Below are 18,638 nucleotides of genomic sequence, written 5' to 3'. Positions count from 1 at the left end.
CCTGCAAAAGTAAAATACCAGGTTTTAGCAACTTTAGCAGTAGCAGTAAATACAGAAACCCAAACCTCATTAACACCAAAAGTCACTACTTCCTTATAGTAAGCTAAATAAATTCAGAAAATTGCCAAGGTCATTGGCTTCCCTGGGAGAGCTGTTCAGTTTCCACGTAACTCAAGTGGTTTAGACCAGCAGACGCTTGGTCATCCATAACCTGTTAAATTTCCAGGAGGCCAGAGTAACTAACTGTTTGTGCTAATGTAGAAGCTCTGATTCATTCTGGGATGGGACAGGGGGTGCTCATCGCTATAAATGGTCTAATCAAGCCAAGATCAGATCTATCCTCCCTTAGGGTCTACCTTAGTAAAAATGTTCCGTTCTGTGATAAGTCACCTTGCTAAATGCAGCATCATGTTAGCTACCAGGTACTCAATAGCAGGCTGGAGCAAAGAGCCGGCCCACAAGGATCAAGCAAGTGCCTTTTTAAAAGCTAATCTTAAGGAGTTCGAGTTCCTCTCCATGGCTTTGCAAAGTAAGCAAAAACCATGCCAAATAGTAAAAAAGGCACTTACTTGACTCCCACAGTCCAGCTCCACACTCTAGCAGCTAAGATGTCACTGGCATGGTACATGGAGAGTGAGGTGGAAACGATATCTTGCCAACCACTGTAGGAATGGTAGTGAAAAACCTAAAAGAATAGAAAAAAGTAAAGTCAATGTCAAAGGTAAAGGCCTTCCTGAGCCTGCTGACATGGGTACCTCAGCATATAATGCCGAAAAAGAAAAGAAAGTCTGAAAATCTCTCAAAGAATGTCTGAAAATCTCTTGTTTAAGCCATTCTTAGCTGCTGGTTATTACAAGTGACCCTTAGGACAAGAGGGCACTTTTAAAAGAATATGAGTTATAACCTAGAATAAATCCAGACTGGTTATGAGAAACTCTGAAATAATACTTTTTTTCTTCAAGGAAAGAAAGTATTAAATCTTAGAAAACCACATAGTAGGCTCATAGAGAAATAAAAACAGAGAATTTGAAGCAACAACTCATAAATCAATACTTCTAGAAATAGTATTAAGGGGAATTTTTTTTTCACCCCACCTCTACCCTTCCAGCATTTGAAAAACAGATAGAACCCTGATAAACTATGAAGAAATAAGAAATATTTTTAAAAACTTAAGGGGTCCCTGGCAATAGAAGTCTCAGGCTACCCAGGTTCGTTCAGCAACTTTCATTAATTTCAGAAACAAGTTTACAAAACTTAGAAATCTTGGTACAGTTAAAAAAAAAAAATCCAATTCACTTGCCTAGCTATACAACTCTGGACGCACAGGCTCAGCGGCCATGGCTCACGGGACCAGCCGCTCCGCGGCATGTGGGATCTTCCCGGACCGGGGCACGAACTCCTGTCCCCTGCATCGGCAGGCGAACTCTCAACCACTGCGCCACCAGGGAAGCCCAGGAGTCCTGTTTTAACATGCTTGACTCTTGGCCAATTAGTCAGAGATCATTCAAAAACAAGAACAGCAATTTTTAAAAGCCTGTTTACATACCTATCTCCTCTCTCCGTACCTACACTATTTATGGGTGAAATAATTTGTGGAAAAAAATTAGTGTGATTCGCACATATGGTCACCTAATCTTTGATAAAGGAGGCAGGAATGTACAGTGGAGAAAAGGACAACCTCTTCAATAAGTGATGCTGAGAAAACTGGACAGGTACATGTAAAAGTATGAGATTAGATCACTCCCTAACATCATACACAAAAATAAGCTCAAAATGGATTAAAGAACTAAATGTAAGGCCAGAAACTATCAAACTCTTAGAGGAAAACATAGGCAGAACACTCTATGACATAAATCACAGCAAGCAAGATCCTTTTTGACCCACCTCCTAGAGAAATGGAAATAAAAACAAAAATAAACAAATGGGACCTAATGAAACTTCAAAGCTTTTGCACAGCAAAAGAAACCATAAACAAGACCAAAAGACAACCCTCAGAATGGGAGAAAATATTTGCAAATGAAGCAACTGACAAAGGATTAATCTCCAAAATTTACAAGCAGCACATGCAGCTCAATAACAAAAAAACAAACAACCCAATGCAAAAATGGGCAGAAGACCTAAATAGACATTTCTCCAAAGAAGATATACAGACTGCCAACAAACACATGAAAGAATGCTCAACATCATTAATCATTAGAGAAATGCAAATCAAAACTACAATGAGATATCATCTCACACCGGTCAGAATGGCCATCATCAAAAAATCTAGAAACAATAAATGCTAGAGAGGGTGTGGAGAAAAGGGAACACTCCTGCACTGCTGGTGGGAATGTGCATTGGTACAGCCACTATGGAGAACAGTATGGAGGTTCCTTAAAAAACTACAAATATTAAAAAAAAAAAAAAACTACAAATAGAACTACCATATGACCCAGCAATCCCACTACTGGGCATATACCCTGAGAAAACCATAATTCAAAAAGAGTCATGTACCAAAATGTTCATTGCAGCTCTATTTACAATAGCCAGGAGACGGAAACAACCTAAGTGTCCATCATCAGATGAATGGATAAAGAAGATGTGGCACATATATACAATGGAATATTATTACTCAGCCATAAAAAGAAACGAAATTGAGGTATTTGTAATGAGGTGGATAGACCTAGAGTCTGTCATACAGAGTGAAGTAAGTCAGAAAGAGAAAGCCAAATACCGTATGCTAACACATATATATGGAATTTAAGAAAAAAAAAGGTCATGAAGAACCTAGGGGTAAGACAGGAATAAAGACACAGACCTACTAGAGAATGGACTTGAGGATATGGGGAGGGGGAAGGGTAAGCTGTGACAAAGCGAGAGAGAGGCATGGACATATATACACTACCAAACGTAAGGTAGATAGCTAGTGGGAAGCAGCCGCATAGCACAGGGAGATCAGCTCCAGCTCGGTGCTTTGTGACCGCCTGGAGGGGGTGGGATAGGGAGGGTGGGAGGAAGGGGAGACGCAAGAGGGAAGAGAGATGGGAACATATGTATATGTATAACTGATTCACTTTGTTATAAAGCAGCATACACACCATTGTAAAGCAATTATACTCCAATAAAGATGTAAAAAAAAAAAAATTAGTGTGATTTGCAAGAAAAATAGCAATAGTGAAAAAACAAAAATCATTCTTAATTAGCAATACCCTCTCTCCTCTTTCCATCTAATTATTCCTACCAAAACAAAACAAACAAAAACTCTTCTTTTACTTTCAGGTCCATTCAGCACCCTTTCCATCAGAACCACAATGGAAAAAACAGACAGTTGAGTTGAATCATTCTTGAGGCATCAGAATCCATCCAGTAAGAAAAAGCAAATAATTTAAGTTTTCATTCTAAATAAATTATAGCCGAAAGACTATTCTTGCACTAGCCCTTAATTCTAATATGCTTAAAGTTGGGTCACTTTTTTAATAGTCTGGTGATCCAAATTGCCCAGGCCTCAATTAATTTAATTAGAATGGGATATTTACTGTTAATAGCATATCTGACCAGACTACATCTTGGGTGCCTAACTAATGTTTTCTTCTTAGTTTTGGCTTGTGTTTGCTTTGCCTTAGCTACAGTCCCTGGAAAGCATCCCATTTATTAGTGTTTCCCTCACTGCGTCAGCATTTCTGGTTAATGCATTATGGCAAATCATTTGGAGGGAAACCTGAAGGAAGTTCTGTACTGTGTATTCTGCAAAATTGTTCAAACCATATCAAAGATATTGCAAATAAAAGACAGCATGAAACTGGGAAGAAAAAATATTTATCAGAGATCTTTTAAATCAATGACTACAAAGAAAGAATATACACTGCCATATATATATATATATATATATGATTTATTACTAAAACAAATACTTATTTCACACCAACTACCTTCCTCAAAAAGAAGTACTTCCCCTCAGACCCACACCTTGTTTTTCCTTCACTCCATCAAAACCATGACACAATCCAAGAACAGTTGTGTTTTTAACCATATAAGTGACATATCCTTTTACAAAATAAAGCAGGTAGTTCCAAATTGCAAATTATTCCAAACACAGAAAAGAAACAATGAATAAATACCAACAAGTTTTCATTCACAGCTTCTCTGCGCTTGAAAAATCTGAGAATTTTAATAGAACTAACCAAGCTTTTGCTGCAGCTCAGTCCCTCATGAGCTCACTGTAATATAGCAGATGCTGTTCTGCATTTTGTACAAGACACGTTCATCTGTGTAATGAAACATTACTCTTCTCCGCCTTCTCTCAGGAAGTATAAAGGGTTTTCCCAGGAAAACGATAAATGAGGACATTCCACACCAAAAGAGGAAACTGGCTTTTTTGAAAGTCGAAACAACATTCCTAATCTAACTTTTAAAATGACATAACATATTTCTCTTTCCTGTCCCCCTAAAATATTCAGCTAAAAAGGCTTTCAGTCAACAGGAGAATAGTTAAATATGTGCAATAGAGAAAGAAATACCACATAGTTAAAAATGAATGAATCAGAGCCACAGGTATCAACTACATAATTAAAGTATTAAGCAAAAAAGAACAAATTGCATAAGGATATTATACAGTATAATATCTTCTAAATAAGGTTTAAAACATGTTTACAATATTGTATGAGATATATATGGCATAAACACATGCACAGGAAACACCGAACTGGAGAGAATGTTACTTTTGGGAAAACGGGAGAGGAAATAGGATTAAGGAAGGAAACTTGGGGTAGCAATTATAGTTGTATTGTTTAATTTCTCAAGCTAAAGGAAATACATTATTCTAATTGTTTTTATAGATATTACATACTTCATAATTTAAAAAGAATACTTTCCCCTTATATGTTTGACTGAACACAACATAGTTTCCTTATGAAGGACATCCACCTTCCCCATCCCCACCCCCAAAAAACAACAACCCTCTATGTTGGTATGGCCTTTCCAAGTGAGCTTCTCTGAGAGCCTGCTCCTCAGTAGTTACTTTCTGTCTTTTCTTCTATTAGGGCTGCTACTTTCTGATGCTGGCTGTGATGTGACCTCGGATCCATAACGCAGAGCCTCAGCTTGTCTCTACTTTTAATCTTACCAAGAATACTCGTTTTAGGCAAGAAAGCTATTACACATAGTTCCCTTTCATTTTCCCCCTTTTACTGCTAAAAGCTCTAGCAATCATTAAAAAGAGAGCCATTATGTATCTAAAGCTCACCAGACTTTGTGGCACTTGGCCAAGCTATGAACTCTATTAGTAGTTGATTCTGAATCAACTAATGCAGTCTGAGATATTAAAATTAAAGAAAGTACTGACTGGAGTTCAATTCTCCTTGTAATAAATGAATATTCCAAAATTCTGTAATATGGTATACTACAATTCTGTTCTATCATCTCAACTATGCAGGAACAACATTTTGTTTTGAAGCTTAAGTCAGAGCTAGAAATGGAAAAAATAAATTTCATTTTGTTTGGGGTTAAAATGAGAACAAAATAAGGAAACAAAACCCAATTATTAACATGCATATAGATGAGACACTCACACAGCATATACCCTTGGGATCCCCTCAAAAACAAACAAACAAACAAAAAATCACTACTACCTCTTTCTGGTCAGAAAACTCATTTTTCCTGTCTGCTCAGCAGCTTCTATCCCCAGCACTCAAAGATCAGGGAAAGCGAGGTAAGAAAGAGAAACTGACAGAGATAGACATAAGCTGGTATTCTGTTTACAAAAGAAATGTTATTCCAGCAAAACCAAATCGAAAACTTTCAATTTTCTTATTAGGTTTTTACTATTTTTTCCACTCCATTCAATCTATCTTTAAATACTTCTTTAAAGTATTCTGATATCTATACTCTGTTTTAAAATGAAAAAGAGGTTTTAAATCACACTTGGCCACTTGCCACAGCCCTGCTTCACGGCAGCTAGCAGAATTCTGGCAGTACAAGATACAGGATACAGTAGGGGTAGAATGGAAAAACAGAAGATTAGCTCCAAAATAAACACCTCCAAAAATCTGTCATCTTTGGAAATATATATCTGTAGGGAATCTAGAGTTGGCAGCACCTTGTTTAAATAGTTCCTTTCTCTCTTCGGCAGTGCCCAGCCCTTCACTCTTCTCTCTTCTCCCTCACTTGCTCCAAATACCTGCCAGGTAGTTGTCATTGTGTCAATTTCTTAAATTACCTATAGCGTAACAGCACTACAATCTTTTTCCATTACTATTTTTACTTAGCGTTTTATACAGCCATGCCTGTTTCAGCACAATCTGTGCACTCTTTTAAGATTATTAGCTGCTGCCTGAATCAAAGAAAAGTAATTCCTTCTTCATAGTTCTGATTCCCATTACTGCAGAATCTAGGCAGAGAACAAGATGATACACACCTACATTATTCACCAGGTTGAAGGATTTAGACAATGGTCCCTAGGACTTTTTAACCCAGTGTTGGACTCTCATTTGTCCAACACTGACTGAATGTCTACATTCATGACACTGTATTAGACTCAGTTCACAGAGTTTGGGAGAACAGACTGCTACCAGCAATTAATCACTTAAGATTTTCCCACTGGGGATTCCTGTAGTATAAATACAAAGAAACATTTTCTGTTTCAAGCTGGCAGGCCACAACTCAGAATTAAATTATTAGCACAGTCCTGTCTCCCCTCAAACACTCCAGCATTAACTGCTTTTTTCCTCCTCCTCTCTCTCCAACTCTCTGAATTCCCCACCACATCTCTACCTCTTCCCCAACTCCCTCAGCAGTTTGAACTGGAAAAAGAAGAAAAAAGAGAAAGATGGGAATAAAGGCTTGATGAATTATGAGGAATGCAGGGTAAATTGTTCACCAAGATGTCAGAAAGTAATTATGCAAACTGTCCTGAAAAGGAATTGGAAGGCTCTTTTTCTTCACTTCAAGCCCTTGGCCCTTGTGAGAATAAGCAAATATATGTCCGTCTGTTTATGATTTTATACAAGCTACCCAATGAAACAACATAAAAGTTACTTGTCAAGTGTTATATAAAAATGATACATAACTTAGAATTAAAGAAGCCCTTTAGGCTCACCTAATCAAGCATCCTTATTTAATCAACAAAAATAATAGGATCAAAGAGGTTACATCACTTGTCCAAGGTCAAACAGCAAGTTAATGGAAGAGAAAGGAGCAGAACCCAGACCCCTAACTATTATACCACATGGCACCTAATTCTCTTCAATTACTTACTCTTTATTTTGGTGACTGCGAAACACACACACACACACACACACTCTCTCTCTCTCTCTCCTACCACTTCCATCTTTTCATTTATTTAACTCTCAGAAAACTATTAAAAGATTCTGTGATGGTACAGCTATTCTTTGCTCCCATAATATTTCAAAAGGTTCATCAACTACATCTCAAATACAATCTCCTCTGGTAGAGCAGATACTGTAATGTCTCTAAAAAACTGTTATAATTATCAAGCAAATACTTACCTTTGTATTATAATACCTAGAAGACCAAAGAATATGTGCTCTCTAAAAACAGCAATCCAGTAAGGTCCAGTCAATTAAAATGTTAGAGAATCACTCCAAATAACTTGTTCTCAATTTTATATATATATAATAATGCTCTTGAGAAACTAGAGTGGCAGAAGCGGTAGGAATCTTGTATATCTACATTTATAATATGGGAAGAAAAACTGCTAAAATTTTACTAAGATTTCATGCTTAGGAATGGCTAGTTATGTTGTTTATTTTGTTTGTTTTTTAAAAAGTAAGATCATCACACATACAATGCTTACTATTCCCTAAATGGAGTCAAATATTACAAAAATGGAAAGTTAGAGAGGACAGAGTTCAAGAAAATTACTCAAAAGTATTCCTCTAGTTAATGAACATAATGTTAAGAGTTTCTGCTTTGGGAGAGTATAATACACAGGACACATTCTTTCAGCAAAGATTTGCTGAGTGCTCATCATGCTATGTGAACTTTTTCATACTGCTATGCAAATCTTCCAGATTCTGATAGTATGAGGTGGGGGCAGGGGGAGGCAGAAATAAGGGGATAACGTGGATGTCTGATTTTATATATAAATTTTTAAATCATTTAAAAATAATTAAACCAGATTTTTTTAAAATACAAAAGCAGGGGCTTCCCTGGTGGCACAGTGGTTGAGAGTCCACCTGCCAATGCAGGGGACATGGGTTCGTGCCCCGGTCCGGGAAGATCCCACATGCCGCGGAGTGGCTGGTCCCGTGAGCCATGCGCGTCCGGAGCCTGTTCTCCGCAACGGGAGACGCCACAACGGTGAGAGGCTCACGTACCGCAAAAAAACAAACAAAAAAAGAAACAACAAAAAAAAAGCAGAGGTGTAGAAAAGACAACAAAGAAGCATATTTCACACGATGATAAAAAGGAACACACAAAAAAGGTCAAGAAATAAAATTTCAGTACCTGAGTAACACAGTAACACAGGTCTTGAATCGAACCGTCTTTCTACCTAGTACTTAGTAGATGAGTGATAGAACTTGACGATTAGTTGTGGACTATCAACTCTACTTCCTATATCTCCCTTCTCTCTATTCTCTTTTCTCCATCGTCAAGGCTGCTGTCCTAGTTCAGACATCTTTTGCCTGGTCCATTAAGATGTTCCTTACTGGTGTCTGTCTTTCCAGTCCCATCCTCTCCAATTAAGCCTTCACACTGCTGCCAGTGTGACCTACCTAAAAGCACAAACATAACCATGTGATTCCCTTACTTGAAATTCTTCCAATGCTCACCTACTGACAAGTAGTAATTTTCCAAACTGTGGCTTAAATTGTAGAATCAATTTAAATGAGTCCCAACCAGAATTTCCTTAAGAAAAGAGAACAGAAACTATGCATACATAGTAAAAATATTGTTTCATGAGACTTTTCCTAGTTTTATGCACACATGCATGTGCTCAATCATAACATAAAAGGTATTTCTACTGTGGGTTGAGTTTTTTAAAAAACCACTGAACTACATCATAAAATGTCAGCTCCTTCACAAGTCCTTTCACAATCTGACCCCTCACCACAGCAAGTGGTGAAGAGACAGGCTCTGTAGCCAGACTACTTGGTTTTATATGCTGGGTATGCCATTCGCTAGCTGTGTTATCCCAGGCAAGTCATTTACTAGCTATGTGTCACTAACTGACTGTCTGGGCAAATCACTTAACCAATCTGATGCAACTCAGTTTCACTATCTGTAAAATGAGGATAATAACAATACCTACTCACAGGGTGTCACAAGAATTAAGTGAGACTGTGTACAGTGCTTGGCACATGGTGCACTTCATAAATATTAATTATTATTGGTATCACTGCTACTGTCCAGCCTAATAATCTTCAGCTATTCTTGCTCATATCCAGTTGTAACAAATTACTGGCTGTTTCTCAAATACATCATACTCCCTCATATTGTCATGTTAGATACTAGTGCTGCCTGGAATATGAACCAACCTTTTCAGTCCCCCACACATTATATTTCCTCATATTTCAGCTCAAGCAAGGCCTCACCAGTGAAGCCTTCCCCAACATCCTCGGGTAAGTCTAAGTGCTCCCACTGACCTCCATAGGGAAAAAAAAAAAAGCACAGCCAGTTACAGTCTTGTTTATAGTCTTGTCTCCTGGCCAGACTGTGAACTCTTAGAACCACAACAGGAACATCTCTCCTTACCAGCACAGTGTCTCACAGAGTAGGAGTTCCACAGATATATTCTGAATGACTCTAGGTATTAACCTTTCTAGGTCTTTATTTTCTCATCTGTACAATGGGGATGGTATTTTGCCTGAAGGGTTGTTGTGGAGTATACTACACAATGTTATAAAAGTGCTTGATATAGAAGCAATGCTCAGTAATTACCAGGTTTACTGGGTGGGACTTTTTAGAATCTTAAACTAAATTTCAAAGATTTGGAGGGGGTGGGGGGGTAGGCGTAATACCTTAGACTCTTATCAGTTAATACCTGGTGGAGGGGGAGAGGGTGGAGAAAGAGATTTAAGAAATGTAGTCAGTGGGAGGGATGGTGAGGTGTCTTGGAAAAAACTGCAGCAGATGCTTGAGAAAGTAATAAAACTGAAGGAGCAGGTGCTGAAAAGGAAGGAAGACCCACACTGACAACCAGCATGGTACAGCTTTAATTCTAGCCAGACGTAGGCTTAAATCCCAGCTCCAAAACATCTGTCCATCTTTGCATCCCTATCATTAAAACAGTTTATGACACGTAAGAAGAAATGAACCTATCCCGTCCTCAATTTCCTCAAACTAGCACAATATATCAAACTAGCACAATAATACCTCTTATAGGGTTATGGTGAGAATTAAACATGGAAACACAGTGCCTTTAGCTCTTAGATGCTTTCTTCCATATCTACTCCTCTATCTTTACAGGTCAGGTAGTTCAGCTAACCTATTTGCTCTCCTGTTATTTTATAAACTATCAGTCGCATTAACTTTCTCTAAAGTTTAAAGCAGACATTAATACTCTTAAACATCCTGTAACACCATTTACTATAGGTAAGTAAGAAGTACTATACAAAGTGGGCCTGAGAGGGCAAAAAAAGAATTTAAAAAATCTTGAAACCTGGGCTTCCCTGGTGGCGCAGTGGTTGAGAGTCTGCCTGCCGATGCAGGGGACGCAGGTTCGTGCCCCGGTCCGGGAAGATCCCACATGCCGCGGAGCGGCTGGGCCCGTGAGCCATGGCCGCTGAGCCTGCGCGTCCGGAGCCTGTGTTCCGCAACGGGAGAGGCCACAACAGTGAGAGGCCCGCATACCGCAAAAAAAAAAAAAAAATCTTGAAACCTATAAGGTAGTACGGCTCAGGACTGTACATTTGAGACTGTCCTCTGGATAGCATCATACACCCAATGGGCTCTGCTCAACAATTTTCTGGTGACTATTACAAGTGCTGGCCCCAAAATAAAGTGGACAATAAATTAAAAAAATGTAAAAACTGAAAACTTTAGTAACGAAGCATAAAAGGTAAAGACCTCACTCTTTTGGATTAATAAATATTATTAATGTCATTAAAGAACTTTTGGAAAAGCCTCTTATTTTTAAGAGAGATGTCAAAATGCAATGTCATATTATCCAATTATTCCAGAACTGTATTAGAAAAAGTTCAGTTTTAGTATGCTATTAGACCCAGTCGATGATATAATTTACCAAGTTATGCTTTTATCAATAAAAAAAATGAAGCCTGTACACGGTTTATGAGTCAAGAATTCACTAAACTTATTAAAATTACTTTGCTTGAAGTCAACTTTCATTTTTACACAGGCTGTCTCAATGCAAGCAAAGTGCAGTGAAATAAATAAACAGATTGTTTCCCTTCTGTGTTCAGCTGCAGAGGTCAATTTTTTATCAGATGTCCTCAAGCTTGATCTAAATCAGGGAGTAACTATTCAAGTTTCAGTTTGACTTTAGGGTTTTACTGGAAGAATCTGACCCCAATTCACTTTTTTTTTTTTTTTTTTTGTGGTACACGGGCCTCTCACTGTTGTGGCCTCTCCCGTTGCGGAGCACAGGCTCCAGATGCATAGGCTCAGCGGCCATGGCTCACGGGCCCAGCCGCTCCACGGCATATGGGATCTTCCCAGACCAGGGCACGAACCCGTGTCCCCTGCATCGGCAGGCGGACTCTCAACCACTGCGCCACCAAGGAAGCCAACTTTTTTTTTTTTTTTTAAGGAGGTTTTTTTATTCAAAGGTATAACTGGATAAGTAGATTTGTTTACAACCATTCTTGCGAAATACTTAAAAAAAATACAACCAACTTCTTTGCAAACAGCAGACACAGACCTCAACTACAATGACCTAATTTTTGGTGGATAATGTACATGATTAGGCAGAAATAGGCAAGCTCACACTGGTAGATTAACTATCTCAGTCAAAACTCTGTTTGTGGCCCCCGCTTCTCGATCAATTTCTCTTCTACCATCTTGTCGACTTCCTGACCGACTCCCCTGTCGACTCTGTCTACCAGATCGACCACCTGACCAGCCACTTGACCAGCCACTCCTCTGTCTGGAATTAGAAGATGTGTTTCCATCATAATATTCTTCAATTTCAGGCAACTTGGCTGGCACTGAGAGTACCCAGTCTGAATCATGCCACTCTGCCTGTAACCATTCTCAGTTGTGGGAATATCAAAGCAAATGCCCATATTTCCTTTTAGGAGGCACATTCTGGTAATTTGGGACACAGCATTACTACTCAACTTTCTGTTAAGTTCTTTCCAAGCACAGCTAACATCCTGTATTTCTTCTGGGCTTCCAGAATCATGGTCACAACCCCCTTATCAGAGGTGATCAAAGAACGTGGTTCAAAACTTGATGTGCCAGAGATGTGGGCTAATGCTACAGCCAATGCATCCACTGCCCCTTTCTCTTCTATCAGTCTCTGAGCTGATGGTCAGAAAAAATCAACAGCAGCATAAGAAATGCAAGCCAGAGACTTGATGGCATCCATGCTTTTAGATTTGACTAAATCCATTGTAGAAGGAACACCTACACATTTAAAAGTAATTCCTGCTTTTTGTTCCACATATCTTAGTTGACCTCTTTCTCTTGGTTGATAAAAACATATGCAAATCCCTGTCCAGCCAGCTCTATCTGTGCATCCAGAGAGATGAATATAGGACTCAACATCCTGTGGAGGTAAACTCTGAATAACCAGGTCAACCTCAGGAATGTCCAAACCACGGGCAGCAACACTGGCTGCCACCAAAACTACCCTCTCTGAAGCCTTTCAGTGTAATTTCTCTTTGTGACTGTGCGATGTCGCCATGTAAACACTGGGCATTCTGTTTTATGTGTGGATTCATGGCCATATCAGTTACATTCTTTTTGGTCTCACAGAAGATAATAGCCCTCCCTTCAGACCCACTGTAGACTTGAAGGACATCTCCAATAACTGCTGGCCTCTGAGATTAATGGCACTGGATGGTCAGATGTTCCACAGTAGTTGCAGCCTTTTGAGTCATTTTCCCAACAAGGTCAACCTGTTCGTATCTGGATTTCATGTATTTTTTTGCAACTTTGTACACCCACTGTGGGCAAGTTGCAGAAAAATGTAAAGTCTGAGGATTGTCTTCAGAATCAGTTTTGTAGGATTTGTGGATAATATCTTCAACTTGTTCCGCAAAACCTAAATCTAACATTTGATCCACTTCATCCAGCACAACATGGCGCAGTTTAGAAAGATCTAATCGGCCGCTCTGCAGATGATCTTTGATACGAGCAGGGGTCCCAACCAAGATGTCAATACCATTTTGAAAATGATTAATTTGGTTTTGATATGATGTTCCACCATAAAAACACACCACACTGAGTTTCCTAGTTATATCTTTGAAGTCTTTGGCTACTTGGTTTGCCAGTTCCCTTGTAGGAGCCAAAACAAGTACCTTTGGTGAGTGGCTTTTTTTAATTGTCTCTTGATTTCTTTGGAGTCTTTCAATCAAGGGGATGGCAAAACAGAATGTCTTTCCTGTTCCTGTCTGTGCTTGAGCAATTAAGTCTTTTCATTCATATACAGGACCAAAAGTCTTAACTTGAATAGGAAAGAGATATGTTACCCCTAGACCTTTCAGAAGCTTTATAGTCTCTTCAGAAATAGGGAAATTGGAGAAGGCTCCTTCTTTCTGTTCTCGTATTAGGGTGTCTTCTAGTTTATTATCACTTGATTTCTGAGTAGAACTATCTAAGGATGACACTCGCTTTTTTTTTCATATTCATCAGTATCTGCATTTGACAGATCTTTTCTTCTTGACTTATGAGATTTAGAAAATTCATCTGAAAGTCTATGACATCCTTCCTTGCTGTCACCATTTAGCTTCTCTCTCATTTTAGCTTTTTTTGTGTTTGGGAGCATCCAGGTCACCTGCAACACCATTTCCTCTTGTTTCTGATTTCTCATCTGAGTCATAATGGTGCCTTGACTTCCTTCTATCGCTCCAGCATTGTGTAATATGTTTTCAGCTTATCTAGTTTAAATCTTCCTAACAACCCTATAAGGGAAGTACAGGTCCATAATCCCTTATCCGAAATTCCGACATCCACAGAGCTCTTTTGCCTCTCCTTCCTCTGGCTGTCTCCAAAGGCGCCTCCAGCCCCATAATGTCCCCGCATAGGAGTTTCCCAGGCATCATTCGCCGCCACCTCCCTCTGGGCACTGCGGCCACAACCACCTGCCGGCAGCGACAGGGTGAAAGGAAGCGGGGGCAGGGCAGCCTCCCGGCCAGGGCCGTGCATCACTTCCCCCAATTCACTTTTAACAACCAGTCTCAGCTTAATCATCTTTAGAATGAAACACAGAATTTTGTAATTTCATAGAAAAAGAACTTAATGGGAAAACCAGCAGATGTGTGAGCCATTTTCAGCTCTGCAGTAACTTGCTGGGCTACCAAGGAAAAAGCCACTTCACTGTTCCTGAACTTTTATTTACTTAACCTTGTCTTGTCGAGCTCTAAATTCTAGGACTCTTTTAAGTACATGTCTTCCATGGTAACATCTTAGTTCTCCTAATAACATGTTGTTCCAGTATTGTATAATCAGTCAAATAAAGAATAGAGGATTCCCCTATATTGAGTGGTTATCTTGAGATCTTAAAAGGTAATCTTGTCCTTAATCACAGGAAAACAAACAGTAATTTTTTTAAGAAAACCCACAGAGCACAAAGCTAGAATATAAAAAGAAATAAAAGCAACATCTTAGTAGTTATTCAGACTATGGTATCAACGAAGTGCTACTATAGAAGACCATGACCACTCCTTGATTTCCCTTTCAAACAATAGGCAGCCCCAAAACCAAAATTCGCATTCAATTTATTGTCTTCAACATACACCATTCTTTTTTTTTTAATTAATTAATTAATTAATTTTTTGGCTGCATTGGGTCTTCATTGCTGCGCGCCGGCCTTCTCTAGTTGTGGCGGCAAGCAGGGGCTACTCTTTGTTGTGGTGTGCGGGCTCCTCAGTGCAGTGGCTTCTCTTGTTGTGGAGCACGGGCTCTAGGCGCACCGGCTTCAGTAGTCGTGGCACACAGGCTTAGTAGTGGTGGCATGCGGGGTCTAAAGAGCAGGCTCAGTAGTTGTGGCGCATGGGCTTGGTTGCTGCACAGCATGTGGGATATTCCTGGACCGGGGCTCGAACCCATGTCCGCTGCATTGGCAGGTGGGTTCTTAACCACTGCACCACCAGGGAAGTCCAACATACACCACTCTTGATGCTGCATTTCTATTTAGATTCCCTCTTAGAGTTCCATAAAGCATAAAATAGAGCCCCTTGAGACTCAGAAAAGTTCAAATAACCAGAATTTGTTGACTAAATCCAAATTTACTCATTCGACTATTTTATGGGGTTCAAAATAAGCAAGATTTTAAGATAAAGTTTCCATAATAAATCTGCTCTAAGCATATTTATCCACAACCTTCAAAATCTTAATATTATCGTCAACTAAAACAACGATAAATCTAGACTCTGATTCAAACATATATTCCTAATAATCTGGGTATTTATCATACTTTTGCTTCTTTGGATAGAAAGTGTGTACCACTGTAGAGCTAATCCAATGTTACCAACTCTCTGCATCAGTCCACCATAAAGAAGTGTAATGTACAACCAAAGACAGCACTGGCAATACCAAACTTAAAGCAGTAACCCAAATGTGGTTCCCTAAGCAACAGATCATTAAAAAAGTCAAACGGGGGGGGAGGGGGGGAGTAGAGCACACCTTTTCACTGGCAAGCAGACAAAAGGGTGCGTATTCAATTAATGCTTGTCTGAGTGTTATCTATGTACCTAGTACTGCTCTGGAGTCTATGAGAGACAAAAAGGTAACAAGATACACAATCGCTGCCCAGTAAGATAAGGTACCCACAAATGAAACATTTAGAGAACAAGCCAGTGTCAATCTGTGTCCTGAAAATAATAAGTCCTATCAGCATTCAGAGAAGACAGAGTAGAACAATGGAAAGGGATTAAGAGCTAGGAAACGCACATGTGAAGATTGAGACTAGGATTTCTCCTTGAATCCACCTCCATTTAAAAGAATTTTTATCCCAGATGTCATTAACCACAAACATAACAGAAAAGTCACTTCCCTCAGTTCCCATTAGGTCCGTTTTCTCATCTGTAAAGTGAGGAAGTTAGATTCAAAGAGGAGTCAAAGGTCACAGTCTCTCACCTAAAATGAACCTTAGCGGTTAGTGGAGTGGTTAAGACTGAAATTCCCCTACAAAAACTGCACAGACATTTAATATGGGTAAAGGAGACACTGGCTTAAGTACAGTGGATTATTTGTGCTGGGTGGATCTGGCAAAGTAAGACTTAGCCAGATCATGAGGAGCCCAATTAAAGAACTGGGACTTACCTCTGTGTCAGGCAATGTAACCTCTGTTAAAACTTTCAGGTTAAAAGAAAGGTAAAAAAAAAAAAACTTTCAGGTTAAACTGAAATGACATCACTGCCAAAGAACTAAAATGTGTAAAGTAAAAAGGGACAGCCACAATCTATAACAGTATAATGACAGACTTAAGTAAGAAATGTAGCAATTCAGCGTAGACGTTGACCACTAGGAAATGCCAACAGTCAGGCTGTCATAATCAGAGATGAGACAGTTTGATTTAGCAAAGAAATTACACAGCTCACAATGAAAGGCAGTTCCCTTCAAAGAATCATCCTTGAAAATTGCCACCTTCACTAACCACACAGAAAAGCATGCAACAGATATTTTACATTAGACTCAGTTACAGTCACAAGCTGGGAAGCAATAACAGGCTCTTCACATAGGAAAGGAAAAATTACACTAGATGGTGCTACAAATACTGAATAAGCCCCTGCACCTTTTCTCCTATTTACTCAGTTGAATGATGTTTTAATTGGGGGGGGGGCGGTACAAGCTATGTTTTATTACTTTGCGATCACATTTACCTATATTAGCTGAACTGTATTGCTCTGGACTTGTTCTTCAAACTTGGAAAAAATGAATTTCAAAAAACATACCTCTTAAGCAAAAAATTAACCAGTACTATAATTGGTTATGTCCCCCTGGCTCTAATTTACCATACCTACTACAGCAGAACAAAAGTGGCACAAGCAGGACTTGTGATCTAGTTCGACACAGAGTGCCATCTGCTGCACATACACAGGATGTCACCTCTGCAAGATTCAACCTTAGTGTCTCTCAGGGACCTTTGTAAAAGCCAGTGGTTTGTTCCTATATTGCTAAATACATGTGTCTCAAACTAACATAGGAGAATTCTCACTCATGGGGTTTTGAAATACCAGTACTTTCATAACAAACAATAGTAAGTTTTATATGCGAGGAGAAAGATGTGAAGGAGCAATTGTACTTTATAATAAAAAGAACACAATAAGGGGGTCAGAATATCTGGAGCGGGTGGGAGTCCTAAAACTGTTGTATATTCATCGTGTAATCCTGGCCAAGTCTCTCCCTTTCTGGGTCTTAATTTCAAGCATAAAATGTCAACAGTTAAATCTCTAAGAGATACCTTTCAAATTGAGTCTTGCGAGGAATCATAGAATAACAGATGGAGACAGCTAAATACATGATAGCTTCGGAGGAATCGTAGAAAAAGAAAAAAACTGTTTACATATTTTAAATAATCAGGCACAACTTTTTTCAAAATCTTACAATTCTAAGTTCATTTGCAAGTCACCATGCATATAACACTTCTGCCCTTCAGAAATAACACTTCATTTTAGTTGTGCTTTCACCTCAAATTCAGCACATCACTTTTATCCACCCCAGAATAGCACAGAAAAACACTTTCATGAAGTACCCGCACAAGGAAGGCACTCACAGACTGACAGATTCACACAGTGGAAAATATACAAGGCACAAATTTCAAAATGCTAAATGAATACCACACCCAAATAGTCTTAAAAACAAACTGCAAAGTCAGAAGATGTATTATCAAAATACAGAGATAAAGACAACTTGGTAAGTCTTTAAATAGTTTGAGGGGGAGGGGAATGCAATCAGATTTTTGGATTGCCTTATGTTTTTAAGAGAACAAAACACATAACTGGAGGCTATGAAACATGCAAATCTAAACTGAACTGTGGAAAGCTCGGCTCTCACCCAAAAGCTTCAGCAAAGCAATATGTCAGTATGCCAAAATGAAGAAGTACAGTTTTCTCATAAGAACGGGGATAGGTCCATACCTATGACTAATAATAACAATACCATCTTGCATTTAAAGAGCATTAGTTCTTTTCACTGCTCTTTCAGACACTTAATTTTACAATGTCATCAGTCTTGGGGTACCCTCTGAAAAGCTCCAGTTCAGTTTTCCCTCAAGAGCTATGTGATCAGAACAAGACAGGTGGGTGTATTTGTTGAGAGCTGAAGGTACTACTTTCTGCTATCAGGCTGTCTGCAGTGATTCTCTTATTACCACACTATACAACTTAGCCCTAGGAAATAAAACCTACACTTTCTCTTGGAGTTGGCCAGAGACCAACGGTATGGGTCTAGAAAGTCCAAGGGAAGAGAACCTGCTGACTTGTTAGGTCAAGAACTCCATGCCAAGTTGACCTCTTGCAACTGAAAAAGACACACACACACACACACACACACACACACACACACACACACACACA

General features: G+C 39.1%; 1 protein-coding gene and 1 pseudogene across 1 annotated transcript in view; both read right to left on the bottom strand.

Annotated features, from left to right (window-relative positions):
• The window catches only part of MCU (mitochondrial calcium uniporter), a 211,486-nt gene that overhangs the window by 191,763 nt on the left and 1,085 nt on the right, over window positions 1–18,638 (bottom strand). The gene's annotated exons all lie outside the window — the stretch shown is intronic.
• LOC114908638 lies at window positions 11,900–14,948 on the bottom strand (annotated as a pseudogene).

Source organism: Monodon monoceros, unplaced genomic scaffold, assembly GCF_005190385.1.
Source record: "Monodon monoceros isolate NGI ecotype Baffin Bay Population unplaced genomic scaffold, NGI_Narwhal_1 Super_Scaffold_4, whole genome shotgun sequence".
NCBI classification, from domain to species: domain Eukaryota; kingdom Metazoa; phylum Chordata; class Mammalia; order Artiodactyla; family Monodontidae; genus Monodon; species Monodon monoceros.
Note: the sequence above shows the minus strand (reverse complement) of the source record. Positions and strands in the feature narration are given on the sequence as shown.